At 44.0% G+C, this 11,065-nt stretch overlaps 1 long non-coding RNA gene across 1 annotated transcript; it reads left to right on the top strand.

The window, feature by feature from the left end:
• The first annotated feature begins 2,623 nt into the window (after window positions 1–2,623).
• Window positions 2,624–10,645, top strand: LOC109299420. Its single transcript, XR_002097830.1, has 3 exons — window positions 2,624–2,636; window positions 4,520–4,522; window positions 10,583–10,645. It is a non-coding gene; the product is annotated as an uncharacterized LOC109299420 (long non-coding RNA).
• The last annotated feature ends 420 nt before the right edge of the window (window positions 10,646–11,065 follow it).

Raw genomic sequence — 11,065 nt, 5'->3', positions numbered from 1 at the left:
CTGCAGGCCTAGTTTTCCCAAAATAAAGGTTGAATATTACCCACTAGGAAAACCCCAAGCCTGCACACACACACACACACACACACACACACACACACACACACTATGCTTACTTGTATGTAGAAAGTGTGGGCTTGCTCATGCTAATCCCCTTTTATTCATGCAACTCTCCATTTGAACATGCACATGTAGGTGAACTTGTTTATACCGAAAATATGGCTACACAGCTACACAGCAAACTGATGCATTGGAGAACAGACCTCAGATAGCTCAGTCTCTTGAGCCTGGTTAACAATGGGGGGTCCTGACACATGCTACCAAGAGTCCCCGGAGGGTTTATGCTCTTTTTGACAGCCATGTGAAAGCCTTAGCTGAAGCATCCTCATTGGGCATTACCCATGCTAGATAAATTAATCTAGCATCAGTATGCCAACAGGCACAACAGTCATATGTTCATACCCCTAATGGGCAGAGGTTGATATTTACCTTTAGACAAGGCAAGAGAAGAAAAAGTACTCATTAACATCTCTCTCTAGATATAGATATAGATAAAGATCAATCTATCTATCTTTCTATTTATCTATCAATATTTATATCTCTACCCCTATATCTCTATGTCTGTCTGTCTGTCTGTCTGTCTATCTATCTATCTATCTATCTATCAAAGGAAAACCTGCTAGTTTCTGCTTCTGGTTTTCTGTGTAACCTTGACCAGTCACTTCTTCTGTGAATGCCTTCGTCTCCTCTCCAGAGACCTGCCTGATCTGCTGAGACCTCCAGCTCTGCAGCACAGGGGCTTCTCTTTTGGTTAGACATAGGAATAATGTCCTGCACAGTCAGGTCTTGTTCTCTATGTATCAATATGTAAAATCTATACAAGATGATGATTGCCCCACACGATCACACCTATTTCTTTTCTGTGGGCACTGTTCCCCTTCCAGTTTTCTCTGTTTCTCGTGGAAATGAAAGAACAGAAAGGTAGACCTCAGATTTTAATAAGCATCAAAGGTAACTGTATTATGTCAAGCTAGTCAAAAAGAATCTGTTTTTCTGTTCCCAAGGTCTTGTGTTCTTGCTGTACAAATGATGCTCTTATGTTCTTAACTGGACTACGTTTTTAAGAATGGAATCAAAGCTTCAGAGATAATCCAGCCATTGTATAAAAGGAAAGGATATAAAAATACTGTTAACCCTCAATCCAAGGTCTTTTGTGAGCAGGAAAGCAAGTTCAAATGTGAGGATGATCCTCTATTTAAGCAGCACTAAAATCAAATCTTCTAGGGAAAAAATGCCTTCACTCATTTAAACAATGGCATTTGTTCAAAAGAAAAAAAAACACACACACATACACACAAACCCCCAGACATTTCCTGCCCAGCAGAGCATTCATTAGATCTAGGCAAAGCTTTCTTTGCAAAATGCGAACTCATGTGAAGCTAGCCTGTTTTCAAGGCTGTCGGCAGCTGTGACTGACCTCGTGAATCTCTGCTTGAAACCGGAAATAAGATTTTGGTTCGGTTTGGAGAGATGCAAATTGGATAGTGCGAGATTTTCACACCCTGTGCTGGGATTTTCGAACAAACCTCAGGTGCTATGGGACCAAATCTCTGTGAGATCATCACTTTATTCCCTTCATTTCCTTAAAAAAGCCTAATACAAAGACCTATGTTTAACTATCTAAATATGTACTTAGGCATTTAATGAAATAATCTAATTTTAATTGTAGCTCCCACTGAATGAAATCAGTGGACATTGTGACAGGTCCATATATTGGAGGAGTCAGGATACTTCTGTAAACACTGGGTTACAAAAATAAATTTTGGTATCCACGTTACAAGATTTTGATCTAAGATTTATTGGCTTTCTTCAGGTTTTTTGCAGACACTTATCTTGAGGATAGGTAAACCAAAGATGCAGTTTCATCATTTCTAAAAAGATGGTTATAATAGACAACAGGATCAATCTTCTTTATTTGACAAAGACAACTTGACATGGAATAGTTCAGCTAGGAAAGATAATTGTGGTCAGAATTGGAGGCAAATATAGTGATGGGACTCTCCCTCCCCCATGAGGAAATGCCAATTTTACAAAAGCAAAATGTTTAATGGAAATATACCAATGCGAACAAAATGCTCCACTTTTCTGGAAAATCAAAACACTGTTTCTATAAAGTTGAAACAAAACGGTTTGGTTTTATCAGCCATCTTAAGAAATGCCCAGGACTGTATTATATTGAGTTGCAGAAAATTATAAAGTACTCCAAAAATTGTTTTGACATTGTATAAAAAAAGGCATTTTTGTTTCTATTTTGGGGGAAAATAGGGAGTTACAGAATGGCAGAATTGCCATTGGGACAGCAATTTTCATCATGCTAGGTTGACCAACAAGTCACAGTGTGGATGCTTTAATTATAAGAATAAGGAAATACAGTTCAAAACTCTGCTCCTTGGGGTTTGGGATAAAATCTGGTGAATTTGAACAGCTTTACAAAGGTCTAGCATTCAGGTGATGGGATAGGGGATTAATAGAATAAATGAATAATTTAACAAAAAGTGAGCTTAAGGAACAGGGAAGCACTAGGAAGAATTTATGAAGAAGTCAGCTCGGGGTCAAAGGAATCGGAGATCACTGATGGCGTACTAGCTTAGCTGCTTAGTTATTAATCATGTTTCGTCTCCTATTTTCTCAAATGCATTCACCATCTGAATGGCTTAGTAAGGTATTAGAGTCATTGGTGTGTACCATTTGGCACATAGATAAAGACTATTAGTGACAGCTGTTACCAAGAGCCAGGAGCCACAATTTCTGACTTGTGGATTTGGGCAATATCCAAAGGGTATTGAATATTGGGCAATACGAATCCAATTGCTATTGGATTTGATTGGGCAATCCCAACTGAAGTGGGACTGGTCATACCAATCAAGGTGTTCAGTATGTAGTTATATTCAGTGAAGTGGGGAGGACTGGCTATCTGGAAGAAAATGGCAGAGAAACTGCTGAGAAAGGTAATCCAAGTTTATATCTGAGGTAGGGTGAAGGGAGTTCAGAGGGCATGGACCACTAACAATTTGTTATGGCATAAAAGAAAACAGGGTTTGTTGGGTAGCAGCTGCACCATGATAACTGCCCCCAATTAACTGGAGAGTAGTATTATGTTTGTCCTAGTGTTATATAAATAGGCATTTTGCCTATTGTTTTTAATCTAATGTATTTTCTTGTGTTTTGCATTGCCTTAAGAAAATCCATTTTGTATTGTTCTGTAACTTGACATAAGTGCTTAACCTTTTACTCTTTTGTATGCTGTATGGGTGACAGCGTGCTTGTGGAAAAGGAAAACATCAGCTGGTGACTGACTGAAGAATGCAGACAGATAAAAGACCAAAACAAGAAGAATCTGCTCCAGAACAGTGAGAGAACAACGGCAATCGACCTTCAAGAAAGAACAGTGATAGCACAGCAAAAGCCCAGAGCACTGGGTGAATTGGCAAGGTTATAAAAGATGGGGTGAGACATATCGATTTTGGGTCTTTTTCTGCATGTCATCCTTGAGCACTGATTCATCTGACAAGATGGACCATCAGAAGCCCAGCTCCTACTCATGATCAACTTGGCTGGCTACTAAGTTGATCCGAGTACTGATAAGACTGGTAATGTATACCAGCACAGAACAGAAATTGTGGTAGGAAATGTGGTGTGTGTGTATTAAGAGCTTAATCAATAAACGTGACATCTGGCCTTATCCTCCCTCATAACGGCTCACTCATGATTTGAGCAATTGGCAATTTGTGTAACACCAGAGCCTTCATAAATAAATGACTCCATCCAGAAATGTGGTAAAGACTGGCAGGCAAAGAAGATACAGGAAACATAAAGTAAAACTATTCCTGGATTGCCATTTCCAAATTCAACAGAAAGTAACTTTAGAGTCACATATGCAGATTCAACACATTCCCATAGCGCACAGGTAGGTTCACCTTCAGAGGGATAAGTTGCCACAGTTTAGCTTCCGTATATTGCAGGGTAAGAACATGTAGACAGGTAGTTATAATGGAGTACCTGACACATGGAAGCTACCGACTCGTGGAAGCTCCTACTCAAATCATGATTTTGTGGATTTTGCAGAAATTGCAAAATCAGGCAATCTCCACAAAATCTGTGGGGGAAAAAATTGCTAATAATAAAATCCTGGCTCCCCACTGGAAGCCAGCTGTCTTCCCAGCTGAGCAGCCTAGTGTGGCTGGGGCTGTTGGCTTGAAAATGAGCAGGTGAGATAGCTGCCTCTTGCTTCTGATTGGTTGAGAGGGCTGCCTGTCATGTGGCTCTTGCCCTCTCTGCCAATCATTGGTGAGAAGCAGGACTGTATGATGCACAGCTCTGTTTCCCAATCAGTGGTGAGAGTCAGGACAATATGATGAACTGCCCTTTCCACCAGTCAGCTCTGGGGTGGGACCGCTGGGGCTCCTCAGCCAATCAGAGGTGTGTATGGAGGGGGGGGGGGACCACAATAAACCTGTGGAAGTGGGTGTTAGGCCCACAAAATTGACCAGATCCCACCTCAAGTTGGATTGTCCCCTATGTATGATACATAGTGATACCTTGATCCTTGGCCAAACAATTCACAGGTCCATGCTCTGTACTACTCACTGCAGCAAATAACCAGAGAGTAACATTTTGAATGTGCCTAAATCCTGTTTTCAAAATGGCTTTGGGACTGAAGAACCCAAGGCACATGGAAGGTTAATAGGCTTTCGAGCCCTAGCTGCTTTTCAGCTTTGAGCATGGACTGGCTACCTAAACCACTTAAGTTCTTTTGAAATTATTACTGGTTATGCTGAAACAATGGAAGAACAGGGACTGATCTTGAACCAAGAGAGATCTGTTGGAGTCATCCGACTGACCTTAATAAGCGCTATGTTTGCCTGCTGCTCTCCCCTTTCTAAGCTAAATGTTTTTTTTAATAATAGTTGCTTCATCTGCACAGAGAGGGCATAGTTCCAATGCAGTCTGAAGCCAAAGGTAGTCAAGGTACTGCCAGGATCCTTATAGGAATCACAAGAACTGTTGACAGCCAGAAAAAGTGCTGGCACTGCCCCCCGTTAAACTGCAGAACAAAAGGTTTTGGATTCTACCTTTTAACACAGCATGGCACTACCGACAAATAGAAATTAATGTGGAACTTCCTGGCAGATCTTGCCATTAACAGTCCAGTGCAGGGGACAGTCCTAGTGAATTAGAAGAAGAGGAGAAGGGAAAGTTAATCCATGACTCCAGGAACATTCAGATATGGATCTGTGGTAATTTGAGTAATAAGGTTAATCAGGATGCCATTGCACAAATGATTTGCCACAATTCAAAGTGTAATGGTATTTAGCTTATTAACTAATCTTATTACCTTCCCAAGCCATTTCTCACTGTTTTCAGTACAAGTATGTATCGATCTCTAGTCTACGTCAACTCATAGATTCAGTTCAGTTTTGAAAAAGTGTAAAAGTTGAATCTTTTCCTGAAAGTGAACAATTCGCAAGGAAGGAGGATAAGAGTAAATGTTTATTCCCACCTGGACAAGCAGTTGTCACAACTTCAAGAGGACCCCAGATGAAGTAAGGTGCCGGTCAACAGAATTCAGTCCACTGAACCTCATCCTTCTAGTGAAGGCAGTGTGAAAAATGGTGACGTTTTCAATCTCATCAAGTTTGTACCACCTGAAGATAAATATGAAACATTGGGGATATCAACCCTGTAAGCAGAGCCAACTGAGTCTCAGCCTGCTAATTGGTTCCAGGACTGCTGTTAAGGAGCTTTTGCAGCTCCTGGCCTCTACTGTGCAACAAGGCCAGTGAGCCTGTTTGTGGAAGACAAAGACTAAACAAATCCTGAATTTGCATGATATCCATTTCCATTGCCGGCGTGCAAATGTGGGATCCATTCTACAAGTGCTTCTAGTAGGGGCATGCAAAGTGGGCCCTATTTGATTTGGATTAGGATTCGGCCTGAATCAGGAACAGTGATTCAATGCATTGATTCAGTTCACTGTTCCTGATTCGATTTGGATGTATCCGAATCTGAAGATTCGATGCTGATTCAGAGAATCAGTGATTTGAACACACACACACTTTTAAAAGTTTTTTTCTACATACCTTGAGGTACCAGTGCAGCTTGTGATTGCTGCAATGCTGGGGCACTTGGACCATCCCACGGGAGTGCGGGGGTGGGGCTCCCCACGGGCTCGGTGGTGGACCCGGAGGTGGACCAGAACAACTTCATCTGCTGGGGAGCATGCTGGGGACCCCTTCAGCCCCCCCAGCCTGGTGATCAGCCATGGGGGGACCCCGAGTGACTGTCCCCAGACCCAGAAGGCACCAGCCACTGAGCTGGGGAAGCCTGGGGGAGGGGCACCCCTGCGTGCTTCTCGGCAGACCGAGAAGTGGACAGGAAGTGCTTCTAGTCCACGTCCGGGTCTGCTGCCACGTGCACTGGGGCCTCCCTGTGCTCCTGTGGGACTCTCCATCTGCCCCATCATTGCAGCATGCACGAGCCACCTGCTACCTAGAGGTATGTAGAAAAAATATTTGAAGTGGTGTCTATGACCAAATCTCCGAATCTTTCCAAATCTCTCCAAATTGATTCGGAGGGTCCCAATTCGATTTGAAGAGATTAAAAGGTCTTCTAATTCAATTTTGATTTGGCAATTTGGCCACTGAATTGGGCTGAATCTCTGCCAAATTGAATTAGGGACTGAAGCTTCAGACAGCCCTACTTGCTAGATGTGTTCACAGCAAATCTACGTTGCTGAAAAACAGCATACTGACTTTCCAACCCATGTCCTTCATATCCTAGCTTTGCTTGCATCAGAAAAAGATCATCAGAGGTGTGGATATGAGTATCTTGGCATCTTGTTTAGTCACCATAGTCTTGGCTTTTTGCCTTTAAATGATGCAGAAGGTGTTCTTTTTTTAAAGCGATTTTTAGCAACACCTCTATTCCCATATTTAGGTAGAACTTCCGGTGCTTTGTGCTGGTTAATTGTTCATAGAAAGTCAACAGATACTGAGTTAAATTCTGCTTTGATTTACAGGCCTGCAGTCCCACAGCCTGTCTATAAAAAATTTCAAATTTTTATTTAAGGACTGAAACTGTGCATCTTTTCTACCTTGCCTTCGTTAGATCCCCTCACATGCCAGCAAGGGCAACAGACTTGTGTGCTTAGGATCCAGCTTGGCCAACTCAACCAGGGCTGGCCTGTCAAGGCCTCTGGTTCAATTATGAAGCAGGATTTGATGGAAGAAAAATTTGCAGCAAGTCTGTACAATTACCTTTGCTTCAGTCAATGCCTTTCTTCGCCCTAAGGCCGATTGTCTTGTTGCGTGGATTGGTTTCTGACAGTGAGTGTAAGGCCTCTGTACTGCAGCCAGGCAACTAAGGCAGCAACACTCATCCCCTTAGCAGGGCCAACTAAGCCTCAGCCTGCTAATTGCTTCCAGGGCTGCTCTTAAGGAGCTTGTGCAGCTCTTGGCCCCTTCTCTGCAACAAACTGGCCTCAGTCTGTGTAGCTCTCATTTGTGGGGCCTGTTCCTACCTTCCTATCCATGTAGCCAGTCCCTAAACTTTGGAGCCCTGGTTTAACTTTGGTTTGCTCCTAACTCTGGACACTGGAAACACCCCTGGCTCTAACCACTTGGCAAAACACTGCTGTAGACCCTGACAGCAAGGCAGTGGAGCAGTCAGGAGCCCAAACCGGTGAGTGTCTGGCTGCAGCCTTTCCATCATTGTGTCTACCTGCTTCCTCGGTTTCCTGGTGCTGAGTGGGTGGTCCAGGTCTTCACCTAAACTGGAAGGTCTGTGGCTTGGTGTAAAGTAATTGACCTAGAAGCTTACTAGCAGGCCATTAATGCTTTATCTATCCAGAAAAGCACTGGAACAGGTTACCCAGCAAGGTGGTGGCGTTTCCATCCCTGGAGGACTTTAGGACCTGGCTGGAGCAGGGGGTTGAACTAGATGTGACCTCCTGAGCTCCCTTATACCCCTCGTTTTCTAGGATTATATGACTCTCTCTCTCCAAGGAGGTATCTCCCCATTTTTTGCCTGCCCTAGGGGCTTCCTTCCCAGCCATAGCGCAGGCTTCTTCCAAGGTGCCTCCTCTGCAGCCTGCTTTGCGGTCAGGCCTACAATTCACTCCATCCATATGAGCATCTAGAAGTGAGCTATTTTGCTGTCAGATGGACTAAAACCAAGGCTGGGATCCCTGAAAAGGGCAACATACACTGTGAGCATACCCTGTTCTTGAGATGCCCCTATCACCATGTGTGGTGGGAAAAGCACCTCTTTCCCTCTTTCCCCACCCTCAGGAACATAAAGCTTGTTGCAGTAATACTGCGTGGAGCCCTGACTGCTCTCTTCTCATGCTGGATCAATCCTTGCTCCAGCATTATTTGGTCATGGACACACGACTCTGTTACATGGGTGTCATTACATGAGTCTGGTGCCCTGATCATAAAGCAGGACTGGAAGGGACCTCATGAGATTACACATAGTCCAGCTACCTGCTCAAGGCAGGTTCATCCCTCACTAAACCATCCCAACCAAACATGCAAACTCATGCAAATTACCCCAGAGCCATGAGCAGACCGGTGCCCAGTCATTCTTGGGTGGCTTTGCAAAGTAGGCACTGTTATAGAGCCCTACTACTACTCCGATGAGCAATGCCTTCCCCTGTTTCGCCCTTGCACCAGGGCAGTTCTCTCTGATTTTTTTCCCCAGGGTAATTCTACAGTAGGTTCATTGGCAGTGCATAGGGGGTGCATGCGGGTGCACCCCTGAGATTGGCTGTACCTCCAACCGGCCAAGAGAAGCACCGGCGGCAGCAATCAGCCACTGGGGGACCACCCCCCCAGGTCGACGATCGACCACTGGTGCCACCCCAGTTTTAGGAGGCACCAGTTGCCCATGAGTAGGTTCCAATAGTTTCCACTTGAGAAGGTCTGCATGCCATATGTGCACTCCATATAGACTCGGAGAAGCTGCCCAGGCCTCTTAGGGAATATGCTGAGAAGAGTCTGCCCCACCATATACGTCGCTACTGGCAGAGGAAAAGCAGTGACAGCAATGCTATCACAACCTTCTCCCTTCAGCTCAGCCATGCAATGCAGTGGCTCATACAGGTTTCAGAAGCTGCTATGCAGCTCTTCAGACACAAGCTGTTTTTCATGTTTTATATTTTTCTTTCAGCCGTGAATGCTGCTGGAACAACTTCTCGTTGCTGTCAGATACCAGTGATAAGTCTCCAACATAAGTGGTGCACTGTTAAGCAACTTCCCTGATCACAGTGGACCTGTGGAATTGCTGTGAAAACAAGGATAATTACCTTAACTACTTTTCCCTTCAAACAGTTGCACAGCAGTCCTGTTTTCTCACTTTGAGTTTATAGTGGTAATAACCAGGCTGCTGTTCTATGTGCAATGGGGAAGGCATGGGGGAAAGCTTCAGAGAAGATCTAATGATGTTCAAACTCTACCAAATTAAATTTACCTACATGATTTCCCCCCTCAACTCCCTACCCCACCAACCATGGCTCTCTGGGCGCCCAGAATTCAGCAAGGAGCAAGCAGAGTAATACCTCCACTGCTTTGCATCGCAAGAGCAAAGGAAAGTAGTGCTGGCTCCTACCTTGGGGGTCTTTAAGGAGCCCAGCTTTCTCTCTTGCCCAGGGCAGAGACTAGAAGATCTGGAAGGTCCCTTTTGACCCTATATCTATGAATCTAAGAGCAAGCATAGGCAGAACTCTGAATATCCTTGTTCCTTGCTGGAAGACCTATCTTTGCAGTGCCGTCTTATGGTTATTTTTTATACAAATGAACGATCCTTGTGGGGAATGAGTTTGCTCAATGCTTACAAAGAACATGGGCAGAACTGAGCCTGCACTTTGTCAGTTTGTTGGGAGAGACGTCTTGTGGTCGTCATGCTAGACAGGAACTCAGATGTGAGCTCAATTCTCAGCTCAGCCAGAGTCTCCCTCCATAACCATAGGTAGCTCTTTCAATCTACAGGTCTCACATCTGCAGAAAAAAAAGGATGATGTCTTCCTCTGCCTGACTAGTTTCCTACTATTATGTTTCTACAGTGCCTAGCACAATGGTATCGTGATCACATCAGAGGCCGCCAGCCTCTATTGTCAGACAAATGCCACCGTGCTCGCGAATAGGAACAGCCATCTGTTTGCAAGCAGGAGGAACAGGTTTTCATAAGCCCTTGAGTTTATTTAGCCTCCATTTATAAAAGATCATTGCTTTCCAGAGGTTTGGGTTTGACAGAAGGCTATGCCTCATCTTTTCACAATAAAAATCTGTCAGTGATTAAACCAGAGGTGTGCTGAAGCTACTCGTTCTGCTGACTGATGTTTGTCTCATTGGATCCCTGTAACCCCCTTTCTCGCTGCACCCATTGGCTGTCTCTTGTCTTGTACTTTGATTTTAAACTCTTTGGGGAAAGCTCTGCCTTCATACAATTTGCCATGGGATAAAAGAAAGCAGGGTTTGCTGTGTAGCAGCTGCTCTATGAGGCCTGCCCCAAAATAACTGGAGGGCAGTGTTATGTTTGTCCCAGGGCCTTCATAAATAAATGACTCCATCCACAAATGTGGGAAAGACTGGCAGGCACAGAAGATATTGGAACAGTGCTTTGATCCAATCATAGATCAACACAACCACAAAATAAATCATGGACTAAATACAGACTTTGGATTTATGGCACATTATAACTTGCCTGCCATCTGATAACTCCAGGTACATTTTACCAGCTACATTGTATCATAGGTCAATATTCCCCTTTTTCCACCTTCTACCTATCTGTCTTTCACCTATAAGCTCCCATCCCCTCTAATCTTCCCTGCTATACATTTGCATTTTCACAAACCTGCATTTTGCACGTTGGCTTACACTTCTATTCCACCCAGGAGAGCACGCACACACCAGCAGACTCTCCCTATGCCTGAAGAAGGGTTTTTGTGCCTGAAAGCATGTAAAAAAACACTTTTTCCGACTATTTAGTTGGCCTAATAAAAGATATCACA

The sequence above is a fragment of the Gavialis gangeticus genome, unplaced genomic scaffold (genome assembly GCF_001723915.1).
Source record: "Gavialis gangeticus isolate Ggan-Ray unplaced genomic scaffold, GavGan_comp1, whole genome shotgun sequence".
In the NCBI taxonomy this organism is placed as follows: Eukaryota; Metazoa; Chordata; order Crocodylia; family Gavialidae; genus Gavialis; species Gavialis gangeticus.
This window is presented reverse-complemented; position numbering and strand designations above follow the sequence as displayed.